Below are 15,296 nucleotides of genomic sequence, written 5' to 3'. Positions count from 1 at the left end.
CTGGCGGGACTCTCCATCAGCACAGGGGGCACCCCTTCCCACAGTCACCATTTCTTCCCCATGCTGGGCAAGGGGCAGTCCCATCCTCCACTCCCAGTGAGGCTACAGTGAGGGGCAGCAGCAGCAGGGGAGCAGGCGCACATGTGATGGCAGCCCCCTCCCTCCGCACCCACCACAGGGGAAGCGAGGGGCCTTCCCGGACCTGAGAGGGGCTCTAGGAGCATGTGCGGTGACAGCGGTGCAAGGTGGGTGTGCTGCCAGGGGGGTGGGGGAGAGGACTTCAGGGAGTCCTCTCTGGCCCCAGGCGGGGACAGCCTGACTGCAGCCCAAACTCCTCCTCCCTGGCCGCGCCCCACCCCAGAGCCCGCAACCCCAGCCAGAGCCCTCACCCCCCACACCCCACCCTCTGCCTGAGCCCCTCCCATACCCCAAACCTCTCATCTCCAGCCCCACCCTAAAGCCCTCACATTTTTACATTATTTTAAAATATATACATAGGCTTACAAGTCAGGTATGTGGGAAGGCAGGATTTGGACCCCATTCTGGGCACCACCAAAAATTATACAAACCTGCCGCCCCTGTCCCAGAGCACTGCTTATATAGGGATAAAAGCAGAGCACAAATATTGCTATGTCACATCAGACCACTGGCTCATGACATCCCACCTCAGTCAGTAGCCTACTCCTTGTTGCTTCATCCAAAGACAATACGCTTCCACCAATGCATTAAGCCAATTACACCATTGTGTAGATAATGGAAAAAATGCTTTCCTGGCTCCTATTATGATCAGTTTATGCCCTGAAGCATACAATTTGATCATCATTATTTTAGTATAAATAACTACAAGTGTTGTTATTGGTCCTGAAATTATTCAGGCTTTTTAAAATACCAGCTGCATTATGTCCCCCGGGACTGTGAATCCAACAAGCCCTGTGTGAAGAAGTTTTTCCCCATGGGATTTATTACAATCATCTAGCTATTAATTCTGTCTAAGGATTCCTTGCCTCTATATTCTGAGAGTATATATAAAGGAGGCCTATTCCTTTTCAATACACTCGTCATAAACTTTGATATCTCAGTGAAATCCCCTCATAGCTAATTTCCTTGCCTTGATAAATAAGCATGGGTTTTTTAATCTTCTAATTTTTTAAATTTTCTGTTGTCCTTCTATGGACCTTTTACAATGTCTGCTATATCGTTTACAACATGAAACAATCTAACATCTAAAAAAGGAAGCATGTTGCTTGGTAATATCATAACATGCCTGGTATTACCTTCTCTGTCTTTTTAATGCATCCAAGAATCCCATTAACTTAAAAAGGTACTGAACAGACATCTTCATTGAGTTCTGCATAAAGTTCCTCTGACAGCATCAGTGGGCAGCAGCTATTTTAGATTAAAGGGGACAGAAGTGAATAGTAGTACTTGGCCACCAGGCCAGCTGTAATGCACTGTTCTGGCACTTTGGGTCTGCAGTAGGTCCAAATATTGGAGCTATGGGAACCATATAAAATGTGTGAGTGGGAGGGAGAGTGAGAGAGAAGAGAGCACTACATATCACTACCATTGCTGTCCCTCCTGGATAATTTTGACAGAAAGAAAATCTCCAAGAGGATTGTGTCCTGACCTGGGCTTGAGCATACTGCTAAGATATGGGTCTCACCTTCCAAGCTTCAGGAAGTCCTCCTGCATAAGTACAATACACGGAATTGGAGAAGAGGACTGTGGCAAGAGAGACAGCTTCTCCCCTACAAAAAGAGTATACTGACTCTTTGGTGGAAGGCAAATCAGCTGTGTGTACCCTGTGCCCAATTCTCATATTATTTTGCAAGTCCCTATGGCCTGCCCTGCCACAAATGTAGCTGGCCTCTCCCCACCCCTGGCCCTCGCTCAACATATTCTCAGCTACTGGAGAGCAACACATTCACTCCTACAAGTGACTGAAAAAGCAGAGAGGCAGAAAGAGCACAAAGTCTCTCACCAGGAAGCATCAGGGTACAGTCCCTCTGTCATAAATATAAAGGGAAGGGTAAACCCCTTTGAAATCCCTCCTGGCCAGGGGAAAGCTCCTCTCACCTGTAAAGGGTTAAGAAGCTAAAGGTAACCTTGCTGGCACCTGACCAAAATGACCAATGAGGAGACAAGATACTTTCAAAAGCTGGGAGGAGGGAGAGAAACAAAGGGTCTGTCTCTGTCTGTATGCTGGTTTCTGCCAGGGATAGACCAGAAATGGTGCCTTAGAACTTTTAGTAAGTAATCTAGCTAGGTATGTGTTAGATTATGATTTCTTTAAATGGCTGAGAAAAGAATTGTGCTGAATAGAATAACTATTTCTGTCTGTGTATCTTTTTTGTAACTTAAGGTTTTGCCTAGAGGGGTTCTCTATGTTTTTGAATCTAATTACCCTGTAAGATATCTACCATCCTGATTTTACAGGGGGGATTTCTTTATTTCTATTTACTTCTATTTTTTATTAAAAGTCTTCTTGTAAAACACTGAATGCTTTTTCATTGTTCTCAGATCCAAGGGTTTGGGTCTGTGGTCACCTATGCAAATTGGTGAGGCTTTTTATCCAACATTTCCCAGGAAAGGGGGGGTGCAAGTGTTGGGAGGATTGTTCATTGTTCTTAAGATCCAAGGGTCTGGGTCTGTAGTCACCTAGGCAAATTGGTGAGGCTTTTTACCAAACCTTGTCCAGGAAGTGGGGTACAAAGTTTTGGGAAGTATTTTGGGGGGAAGGACGCGTCCAAACCGCTCTTCCCCAGTAACCAGTATTAGTTTGGTGGTGGTAGTGGCCAGTCCAAGGATAACGGGTGTAATATTTTGTACCTTGGGGAAGTTTTGACCTAAGCTGGTAAAGATAAGCTTAGGAGGTTTTCATGCAGGTCCCCACATCTGTACCCTAGAGTTCAGAGTGAGGGAGGAACCTTGACACCCATTGAGACAGCAAGTTATTTTTTGTTACCAGGAGGTTCTAAATGTCTGGAGATTCATTTAAGCTGGTGTGAGAAGTAACCAGCAAAAGCTTATACTTAAATTTCTGCACCTCAGAAACTGAGATCTAAGCAGCATTTACATTGCATCAAGTCTCTCATGATGAACAACATTGATACTATTCGCATTTTTCCTTCTCACTGATTTAGGGGCTCTGTTTCTCTATACCTCAAGCCCCATTATGCAGGATTCGGAATTAAACTAAACAGGGGTAGCATCATCATTTTCCTTTTCTTTGCTTTTGAAAAAAAAATAGTGAAAAGCCACAGAAGGGGAAGTGATGTGATTTGTCCTTTTACAGAAATATTTTCCCTAGCATCATTTCTATGTGTAACTTTTCACACAATGAATGGCAGTAGGGAAGCCAGATTTTCATAATTTCCTCTAGGTGGGAGGATGTGTTCTTACCAACATTTGACTCAACTCATTTGCAGAGCAGAGTCAATAATGGCTGAACGGAGAGGAGGAATCAAGAGCATTATCTGTGCCATGGCAGGGCTAATGGTGTATATGTGGGAAGGTCACTCAAGCAAAAAATGTAAACTTCAAATATTAAAAAGGGTTTTCAATTTCCCATTCTAAATAGATTAAAATACCTAAAGGACTCACCTCCCATGTAAAATTGATCTGCTGATAATTTATATAGAGGACTCATGCATCATGATTACTATGGTACTTACATGAATGTATTATTCATCGACACAAAGTGCACATACCATCTACCTCTCAAATGACCCTCATTACATGGGACATTCCTCATTTTAGATCCACATTTATCTCCATCCTGTAATAGGGCTACCATCTGGTCTTTTTTTTTTTTCTTTACTGGCTGAGGCTGTTATTTTTATACAAAATCTATTTGAAGCTAAGCACTAACCACTTCTTTTAAATGTCTTCCATGAATAAAAATAAAGATACTCTCTGTGATTAAAAGGGAAAGGAGCTTGGTAGGTGTTTTTTAAAGATTTCATAGTAGTGCTATATCAGCGCCAAGGTTAATGTAGTCAGTGTTTTTCTTCCCCAGTAACATTTTTCATGATTTTTTATGCACATAACCAACAATGCACAAATGTAATCCAACAATAAGACTTACACAAATTAAACGTATACATTCAGATTTTAACCTACATACAGGACATGCGTGATACACTACTTGGCTATGAAAGTTATAAAGAACAAATAAAATATACCACAGTATCTGAGACATAATGGCTTGAGACAAATAATCTAGTATTTACAACTAAAATAGATCACATTGTTGAGGAGATTGGAAGGGGTCATGCATAGGAAAGATAAATATTTGAGACATTTTTAGTACTATTAAGAAATTCCATCAATGCAGCAATTTATTTTGGAATATCTATATTAATCTTTCAAAAGGTGTATCTTTAGCTAAGTTAATGCATTCATAGTAGTAGAGCCAGGCCAACAATGTCTCAACATTTTGATTTCACAGAGTTGTTTAGAGGTCTTTGATCTAATAACGGACTTCATCCTACATTCTTCTTTAGAAACAGAAAGAAGCTAGAGTGAAAACCTCTCCCTCTGTGCTGAACTGGAACTGATTCTATGGCTCCTATTCACAGAAGGGAGTGAACTTATTCCTTTAACAGGTACTCATGAGAGGGTTCCCTGAAGGGGAACGGGAAAGGGCAGGGGAGATAAAATGGACAGCATACCCTGTGCTTATAATTTTCAGCACCCCCTTCTCTGTTGAGATTCTCTCCTATATGTCTAGAAAGTGGAAGAGATGGTCTCAAAAAGGCAGGAGGTAGGTAGAATGGTGTAGATGCAATTTAGCTTTGTCGGTTTGTTCCAGGCCCTCAACCAGCCCATCAAAATTTATGTTTAAATGATGATGAGAACAGACAGAGAGGGAGCAAGATGGTCTCTTTCTCTAGAGCCTTGATTTTTTCCTGAGCACTTCATAAGGTCTCTGGAATCTTGAGAATGGGGTGGGATCTCTGTGCCATTTGGGATCTACTAAACTTTTGTTTGTTTGTAGGCAAGTAAACGCCCAAGGGATCTCAGTGTAGCTCTGAGAGCTTTAAGGTATGCAGGGATTCATCAGTGGATTCAACGAACAGTGTGATGCCATCAAAGGGAAGGTCCTTTCTTATCAGCCCATTTACACACTGATGGCATCATCAAAGGGGGCTGCCAGATGGATTTGGCAAGATGCAACAGGGCCTCATTAATGAACAAAACAACTCAAGTAAAGGAAGTCCATTGAAGGATATCCAGAAGCATATGCTGTGACTCGCTGATCACTTCTAAAGGGATCTGAAAGGAATCTGTGATTCACTTCATTAACTCCTGGAAGTGTCTGAAGTCATCAGCCATAGACGTTGTGAGCAGCATAACCACCTCATCTGGGGAAGTTGAAGAGATATTCGAGGAATAGTCTCTTTATCTGCCCTGGCATCCTGCTCCTCAAAGGGCTCTAGTGCCTGAGGGTGTGGAGGAGAGATAGTTGGAGTAGGGGAGCATCTCCCTCCATAGTTCCCTACAAGAAAGACTAGGCTCATTGGAAAATTGCTGTCAATATGCAGCCTAGTATGGCTATTAAGAAGGCGGTATCTACTGTTCTTGAACCAAGTCAGGAGGACATGGGCCCGTCTTTGATGCAACTCCTTTCTCCTCTCAAAAGTATCAGGAAGAAATTTCCTTGTCTGAAGAGTAGGGGAATGTTGGGCTGAGACATTCAAATTCCACCTCAGAGACTGTGCCTATCTCAGTATTGACAATCTTTCAGTACCCACTAACAAGGGAGACTTCAGTTCCTCCAACACAAGTCCCTGCAGAATCTTAACTTCTATGGGCCCTGTTCCATCATTGGCAAGTCCCATCTGGCCAAAATAATTGGTACCAATGAGGATGCCTTGGGAGGTGCTGAGACCATATGAGAAGCAAGGTGTCTTCCCAGAACTGAGGCCGTCTTAGTGATCGACTTTCATATGTACAGTACGTAATGAGCTGTAGGTACCATTCTCTTAGATAGACTGCTTTGGTTCTCATGTTTCAATGTCCTGCTTCAGTAGTACCGAAGGTTTCAGTACTGATGCATGCTTGTCGCCCTTGTTTTCAGCGAAGCCTGGAATCCCAGACACAGGGTCAGTACTGAGAGTGTTCTAGAGCCTCAGCTGTACCCAGAGGGGACGAGAGGTCTCCACAGATGTCTTACTTCATGGGGAGAGAGGTTTTTTTGAGGAAGACTCCTGTGAAGAATGGCTTCTCTTTCTATGGATCTTCTCCGTGGTGAATGTGCCAAAGCTGACAGGACATTGCATCTACTCAGAGACTGATGTCCCAGGGTAAATGGGGGAATGTCCTGGCCTGGATCTGAGGCCAATGGAGGAAACGCTCCATCATTTTGAGCCTCAGTTTTATCTCCTGATTCTTCCTACCCCTGCCTTTAAAAGCGGGAGCATTTTTGTGGAATCTGACACTCTCCCAAGCAGCAGATACAATGGGAATACCGGTCACTGACCAGGATAGTCTCCCGGCAAGAGATGTACTGCTTGAACCCCAGAAAACCTGGCATACTCTGGGGCAATGGTTATTTTGAAGAGGAAAGTCCACCACTTAAAGGGGAGAGGGATCAGTATGAATGCCTCCTAACCCACTTAAAATAAATAAAAGAAAAAAGAAACAAATAATATAATAAAGATAAGTAGCCTAAGCTTTCAGCTTCGAATAGTAAGGTACATTAACAGTCAGTCTCAGGCCGAGATGGTTGAGAAGGAACTGAGAGCAGTTCATCCACACAGCCCTGTGTAGCCTTGGAGCAGGCACACGCAAAGGCCAAATGGGCACTACTACCAAAAATCTCTGATTAAAGGTACAAGGGGTATCAGAAGTGGAGCACTCATAGGGACAGTACTCAAAGAACTCTTTGTTCTTGTCTTTGCCCTTCCTCAAATCACAGTTGCCTTCTCTTCCCTGCTAGAATCTTTAGTCTTATTCAGCAGTTAAAGTTCAAGCTCATGTCATTGTTATAAGGAATATTATTAAGAGATCTGACTGGGACTCCTACTCCTGAGGTCTTTGTTTGATTAATAGAAAATAATCATTCTCTTGCTCCCTCTCTCTTGTGATTTTGTTAATTAACTGATAGAGGCAGCACAAATAATTTCTACAGTAGTGTACTTATTGTTTTAAGAATTATATTAAAATTAGCCCCTTACTAGATGATTAGGTTTTTAGTTCTGCTAATGAACAACAATAGTCTTCCACTGCCATCTTTTAATGTACTTTTAATTACCAACTAAATAACAAAGAAGTGTCTTAAAATAATTAAGACTACATATCAGGTCTCCATAGGATGTCAACAATAAAGGGGTTAATGATGCATCCAGTCATCATGGAAACAATCAAAAAATGTCTTGCTTTAAACAACCCAAAGCAACGTTCACAATCTAAATTAATCTCTGCAGGAATAATTTCCATAACATCATGTCATTTTTTATCCTGTAGGAATTACCCTCCTCAAAAAAAAATTACCTACAATTTGGGACAGTATTGAGTAGTTTCAGCAGTTCAGCAATGGCCAGTTGCTTCCCTGCTGGGGGAGTGAGATGTCAGGAAAAAACATCTCTCAGGATGGCTTCAGAGAACTACTCCCAAATATACTCTATTAATCTAAACCTTTTTATAACTAACTTTTACAAAACACATAGATCATAGTGAGCCCTACTGGGTCATCACTTTTCTCCTAACTTCAATGAACTACTTATCAATAAACATTCCTAACAATCTTAGTCATAATAAACTTCTATACCAAAGGCACTCAAAACTCAAGGTTCCCACCCACTTATTTTCTTTCAGTCTCAAATAGTCGATTCTTTTTCTCCCCTCCTCCCATTCTGATTAGCAGAGACTGCAAGCCTGCAAATATATTTGACCTTGCCTTCAGAAGCTCTGCTTATTCCAGTCAACCCTTAAATAGGTAGTGTTCTGTTTTACTAATTCATGGTGGCTAAATGCACATAATATGGTTGAAATGAGCTTTATCAACATTTGGGGTATGCACACCCCTCAAATCCAGAGTAACTCATACATGATTTAGGAACACAAGTTCTATATTTTTGAAAACTGTAGTTAATAGCATTACTTTTGTAATGAGAATTCTATGGATGTCTTCGTGGAGTTATAATGGTGTGCCCCTTTAAGGCCACCATAAAGCTGTGACCTCACAACCCTAGCACTTCTTTTAACATCAGTCAGAGCTGCTGCAGTGTGTGAAGCTGGCTGCTGGAGCTTTATTAGTAAATTGGGGTGGGCCCTTCTGTGCCTGGATTTGCTAGTCACAAAACTGTACAGAACCTGGAAGGAACACATACAGATAGGGTTGTGCCTTTATGCAGTCAAATGTCAGGTAGAAACATAGATACAAAATGCCACACAAGAAAACATCAAAGTCTTTACAGTTTGGTAAATTAGTGGGTATGCAGAGATTCTGGAAGGTAGAGGTAGGTATTGAGCATGAAATTACCAGATCATCTGTGGAGTTTACAGCAACAATTGCTGCAGAAAGCCCTCTAATTATTGACAATGAAAATAAATTGTCATATAAATTCTCCATTATGAAGTGCCCAGCACATTTCCTGGCACTGCAGAGAGCTACTGCATGCTAATTCATGTTCAGTCTTTTTGAAAATTGTCTTTTCAAGCAGCACACACTTTGGTCCATTGGAGTACAGTATATAGATTACTACTAGGAAACTGGTAAAGGGCCATTTGACCTCTGGTGGAAGAAATTTTCTCCTCCCAACCTTTTCCTGTTTTGTCTTTTTAGATAAGCGCTTCATGACAGGGATGGTCACTTACGATGTTTTTGTACAGTCGTAACCCAAGAACTTCTTGATGCCAACTGGCAGAGGGGTACATAGGAGTATAGGGATCCTCTGGGTTCACCAAAAAGGGCCATGTAAGATCTCTAATGAAAGCCTGTGTCACACTAGTCATCATAACCATAATGAGATGGATGTACAAAAAAATGTGTGAAGAGTTGTGTATATATACTAAAAATCATGTTCTCTGGATCTGTGTGTTAAGGCAAGTCACCGAAAGTGGTGAGCCAGGGCGAAGAGACTTATCTCACTCTCACTGGTCACATGCAAGTTGAGTATTGTCTGGTTCACAATTACAACTGATTTATGCCTGAGCAAAATGCTAAATCAATAGATTATGGGAGCTAGAGATAAAATCAAGAACAGTAGGGCACATAGTGAACTTTTAAAACTATAAAACTGTATCTGGGGTACAGATGAACTCCCAATTATTTCTTCAATTTGTGAGGACAAGCTGCCAGAGAGCTTAGTTTTATGAGAAGAGATCTCAATCAACCTGAAAAGCTGCAAATGTAGGCAAAAGGACTCGGGGTAAGCTATGCTGTGGGAGACAGGGAAATGCCTTGTTAGTAAAGTTTAGGCTCTGGAAAGCATGTTATGATTTTGTTTTATATGTAACCATTTGTTTCCAATAATCTTACTTTCTATCACTTAAATCTCCGTTCTTTGATCATAAATTTATTCTTGTTTCACAATAAATATATCTAAGTTCTTTGTATTAAATGGAGTAGTAATCTTAAATTTCAATTAGCAAGCTAGTGTGTGCTATTGCTTTCAGATTAGTAAATCTGTCAGTTCTCAAAGTGTTCAGTGGACCAGGGGCTGGGCACTCCAGAGGGTCATGCAGAGAGCTCGGGGTTCAGGTGTGTCTATCACTAACCTGTACAGAGAGAGCAAGGCCTGTCTAGGCCTGGAAGGCAGTGGTTGCATCACCAGAGGTTGGTGAAGTCAGGAGCTGATCAAGGGCAGGCACAGACAAGATTCCCTCATGCTAAGGGTAGGTGTAGCGAGGTGCCTCAGAACCCTAGGTACCCCAGAAAGCTTCACAACAGTGCCTAGCACAATGGACACAATCTCACTTGAGGTCACTGTGTACTACAATAATGATCAATTAGGTCTTTGTCTAATCTAATTTTAAAAATCCCAAATGATGTTTCCTTTGGCAGATTATTGCACAGTGTAATACCGTTAGGAAGTTTTAGCTAATAGTGCACATTTATTTTTCTCGCTTTTTGTCCAATTACCTCTAATTAACACCCTTTGTAACACAGTAAAACATCCTCCAACCTTCATGTTTTCTTCCATTATTTAAGGGCTGTTAGATCAGTCAATCCCGATCTAATCAATACTTTTGCTGCTCTTCATCTCCCTCTAATTTATCTTCATCTTTCCAGTCAGAGGTACTAGGGTGACCAGAAAGCAAATGTAAAAAATCAGGACAGGGAGTGGGGCTAGAGGTGGGGCTGGACGTAATAGGCACCTCTATAAGATAAAGCCCCAAATACTGGGACTGTCCGTATAAAATCAAGACATCTGGACACCCTAAGAGGTACTCATAACTAAATGGAGTATCCCAGGTCCAACTTCTCCAGAGCTGAATAGAAAGGAACATTCACCTCCCTGTGATATGATGCCTCTGAGTATGCAACCCAAAACCAGTCGTTTTTCAACCATTGCTCATTACAAACTCACATTTAATTTACTGCCCATAGCTGTCAACATATCTTCTTTCAGCTTCCCCTTGAAAATGTTTGACAGTTTTTCTCCAGTTATTACTATTATTACTTATATTGTGATAGGAACCAAGTACCCTACACTGGAGCTGAGCAAAGGTTTTTGTTTGAACCCTTTTTTCCATGAAAAATGCAGATTTGGCTCAGCCAAAACATTTTGAGAATTTGTGTCAAATTTGCTGGGTTGTTTCGGTAAAAAAAAATCTTATAACATTTTGAAAAAATGGAAATGTTTCACTGTGACATTTTACAAATCAAACACTTATTTTTTTAATTTGAAATTACTTTTTGTTTTGAAATTTACTTCATTTTTTTAAATAACATTTTTAAAAGCTTAGCAATGGAACAAAACATTTTGTTTGAATCAAACAAAACATTTCAATCAACCCAAAATATTTATGCATGCATATCATACATATACACAAACTTTTCAGCTTGTTTACAAAAGTTTACACACACACACACACACACACAAAAGTTCCAGGTCAACTGAAAATGAATTCTTTTTCCTGATTATTTCATATGGCCATTGAATCAGATAATGAAGTCTTTGCACAATTCTACCCTATGGAGTGAGTAAAGCCTAACTGTACTGTGCACTTTTCAAATAACCACCAAAAAGCAAGTCTCTAACCACAGAAATTTACAATCTATGATTTAGAAAACACTTCACAGGTGAATAAACAGACCAACAGAAGTGTGGGGAGGAACGGTTAGAAGAGGACAAGGTAACAGTAGAGACAGGTGTGTAGTCAGAATGGTCTCAATAGCCATAACTGGACACCAGTCTTAACCAATGCCAGAACATTTTGCTTTGCTAAAGCAAAGCTAGATTAGCTTGCACACCCCTGGAGAGGTGTGCAAGATAATCTAGATTGTCCTTGTCTTTAAGGAGGCATATAGTTTAATTTAAATATTTGTGATTTTTTTTTAAGACTCATGATATTGATTGCCTTTATTTTGATCAAAAAGTTACGCTATTATTTTTAGTGACAGACATTTTCCAAAGATCAGTCAGCTCCACAATGATTCTCCCCCTGTAGGATAAGAAATATCTAAAATAAAGTCTTCAATGCATAAAAGTTTTACAAATGCAGTTGCAAGTTATTCTACTTGATATTCTATAGCATGGCATTACCATTAGCACCACCTGGTATGTTTACCTGTACAGTAGAAGCTATAAAGTCAAGATGCAACAACAAAGTGCCAAGATGTTTTTGAAAGAAAGAAAGAAAGAAAGAAAGAAAGAAAGAAAGAAAGAAAGAAAGAAAGAAAGAAGTTTGCAGAGCAAAAACAGTTCTCTAAGTGAAAAGTGAATTGTTATTGAATAAAGCTGTGTCTCATTAAAAACATCAATGTGCTCAGTTTTTGTGTGTGTATATTTTCAAAACCGCAAATAATGTTAAATTTGAAAGCCACAAAAGTTACATGAAACAGCAAGAAGTCTGACCCCAAACCCTAAAACAAAGGTTGTGACTTTCACTTCGCTCTCTGTAAAGTGTCCATTCTCCCCACCGCCCTCAACAAGTAGAACATCAACTTTGCATCTAAACATTTTTTGTTAAACTGCAAGAGACAACATAGAATTACCTTACTCTTTATCTTATTCTGGGATATCTGAGGGATTTGTTTTTTTTAAAAAAAATATTAACAAGCATTATTATAGGTATGACCAAAACCAGTGTCCATTGGGACAGTCCAAAAGCAGCTCATGTAATTGATGAAAGACAATGTAAATTCAGAAGCACATTGTCCGCCATAGGTACCCTGGTCCTCCACTTTTCATTCTCCTGTAACAATATGGCTTATGTGTATTCAGGAGACTTCAAAAGTGTAGCCAAAAAGACTGAGGCTCAGAGTGGTCCTTTTATGCCTTTGATGTACAGAGCAAATCATCCTGAACTCATCAGAGACTAGCGATGACAGGGGTTGGGCAAATCTTAGAATGATCAAAGCATTCAAAGTCTGTGACATTTGCAAGGAAATTAATGATTCCTCTATAAAAGTTTTAACCATCCTATAAACAGGATAAGTGTAGGAATCCGTAGATGGATGATACCATTAAGTACAGCAAATGTTTCCCAAAATAATCACAATGATGGCTCATTTATTAAGGAAATGTTCATCACATTCATTTACACCCCATGGAACAGATTGTGCAAAAGCTTTTTTTTTTTTTCCCTCTGGATAATATATTGTGTAAAATAGAAATTACTAACTGAAAATATTACTTTGTGTTTTTGTCTTGTCATAGAAATACAAGGGATTATCATTATCCAATCTTAGGGACACAAAATTATTGCAAAATTATTAATTTTTTCTACTGATGCAAAATGTCTGATACTAGATTAATGTGCCTGACTAACAAGAGGTGCTATAATGAAACTAAATTCCTTAACTTGTTTTAATGATTCTACTGACAATTATTACTTATCTAAGACAAAAGTGTAAGTGCTAAAATATGTCATGTCTGATGATCGAAGGTTAAAGGAACAGACTATAAATTCAAGGTTGGCATTTCCTTTGCAAAGCAGATTTCTGTATGTTGTTTAAATATGTCAAAATCATATTCATGCTCGAGTGAGAGATAAGCCAACCAAACAAGTGTTGCCAGTACATTATTTCATTGCCTTTCTATTTTATTTCTTTATTTAGTAATAGCTACAGGGTATGTGGGTTTACTAGTTGCACTTAAGTGGTTTGGGTTTGTTTTGTGAATATTCTGCCTTTGCTATTCCCTTTATATCTCCAAGAAAATCTGATGTCAACGAAAAATAAAGGAAATCTATTGTTCTCATTCAAATTAAGCATGATTTTACCAACACATGGTGAAAGGAGGAGGAGAAGTAAGTGATAAATTCTTTTGCCACCTCAAATAAATACTGACCCTCCTTAGAATAGTAGAACGTTTTCCTTTTTGATCTGCACAATATTACTGTGATTGATCCATAATAAGATATTATTTATTTTATGGTAGTCCTTCAGACCCCAAGAAGGAGTGTGAATTCCATTGCACTCAGCAGTTTGGTGTAAGAAAGATATGATCCCAAGATGGAAAAAGCCAAATGAAGAAGAGGGGGAAAAAGCCAGAAAAGGCCGAACCTCTTTAAGGTAAAACATTATTAATTGTGATTTCATTATTTTACTGCCTTCCAGACTGTGTTGATTTATAGATGCCCCTCAATGATACGATTTATAGTGTTGGGTTTTTAAGCAGTCTACTCTCAATGTTCCTTCAAACTCTCATAATGTATATTGATGTAAAGGTTTGATCAAGCTATTCCATTTAAACATTTCTAGGAGATGCTTTTTCAAAGCAATGCCTGCAAATTTAGCCACATGACCACATTAATATTGAAGCAGACACCTAAAAACATCTGCTAATCCTTTATCTACATTTTTGAACCTAAATCAGCTTCTGATGCATTGCCTTTTTTTTTAAATGCCACTGAAGTGTTTTGTTTGAATTTTTTATGTTCTCTCTTGTTCAGAAAACAAATATTATTAGGGACATAATTTCTGGCTATTTTATATATATAAATTTCAGAAATGATTTTCCAAAAGTATAGCATAATATCCTGTGAGAGGGTATACAGAGCATGGGCTGTCCATAAATTACATAACGCATTAGAGGGTAGATGGGTCCTTAATTTTGCATATTTGTTACAAAGTGTTGCAAGGTAGTGGGTCTTCAAAAATCATCAAAAATGTGTTACAAAATTTATAAACACATGCATATCCATTGCAGAAGGCTGTCTAATTAGCAGACAGGTCACTCAGGGCTGGTCTACACTGAAAATTTACATTGGCATACCTATGTCTCTCAGTGGTGTAAATCTACATCCCCTGAGAGACATAGGTATGCCAACCTAACCCTTGCTGTAGACAGTGCTAAGTCGATGGAGGAATTCTTCTGTCAACCTAGCTGCTGCCCCTCAGAGAGGTGGATAACCTATGCCAATGGGAAAAACCCTCCCGTCAATGTAGGTGGTGTCTACAGTGAAGTGCTACAGTGGTAAGTGTAGACACACCCTCAGAGTGCCTATATTCATATTCTGCACAGAACCTTATTATTAGGAACTCAGCTGCCTCTGGGCTTGCTTGCCTAGCAACCCAATGAGCTCAACTGGGCCCAATGAACTCTTTCTAAGTGACTGTGCCCCCTGACAGGTCAGAAAAGCCAACAAAACCACATTTAAGTCTTGTAGCAACAGCAGAACAGTGGCTTCTCCATGAATTGCATGCTTGCAGCTTCTCTAAACCTGCTTCCTGTTCAGCCTTTGTTCTACACCTTACCTGCTCTACTCCAGTCCTAGTCCCTGACTACTCCTGACTCCAACCCCCAGACCATACTTCTACTCCAACCACTAGGTCTCACCATCTACACCTCAGTGTGCAACAGTTATTTACTGTCAATCCCATATCTTCCTGCATGTAGAATATGAAAACTGCTGTGTTGGTATCAGAAGTGTGTAGTGTATGTTCCAAGATCACGATACATATAGACCTCATTTTGTATGCATGGAAGTCTTTCTGTTCAAGACCAAGAATAGCTGTCCTTACAGCTCCTTCTGGGGTTTTCCATACTCGGGGACAGAATGTACTTATCTCTATAAAGTGGTTAGATTCCACACAGAAAACTATGGCCCTTAAAAAAAAGTAACTCACCAGCCAGCACAGTCGCTCATGGGGCATGGCAGGCTTTCCTCTTCTAGCA

The 15,296-nt window shown here is 39.9% G+C and overlaps 1 long non-coding RNA gene across 2 annotated transcripts in view; it reads left to right on the top strand.

The window, feature by feature from the left end:
• The window catches only part of LOC140916513 (uncharacterized), a 50,758-nt gene that overhangs the window by 25,032 nt on the left and 10,430 nt on the right, over window positions 1-15,296 (top strand). The window contains exons 2-3 of one of the 2 annotated variants that reach the window (XR_012160535.1): window positions 13,333-13,425; window positions 13,557-13,690. This is a non-coding gene — a long non-coding RNA (uncharacterized lncRNA). The remainder of the gene's footprint in view (window positions 1-13,332; window positions 13,426-13,556; window positions 13,691-15,296) is intronic. The other variant, XR_012160536.1, reaches the window with a different exon arrangement.

This window comes from Lepidochelys kempii, chromosome 8, assembly GCF_965140265.1.
Source record: "Lepidochelys kempii isolate rLepKem1 chromosome 8, rLepKem1.hap2, whole genome shotgun sequence".
Classification (NCBI taxonomy): Eukaryota; Metazoa; Chordata; order Testudines; family Cheloniidae; genus Lepidochelys; species Lepidochelys kempii.
The sequence above is the reverse complement of the archived record's forward strand: the minus strand, read 5'-3'. Positions and strand labels throughout refer to the sequence as shown.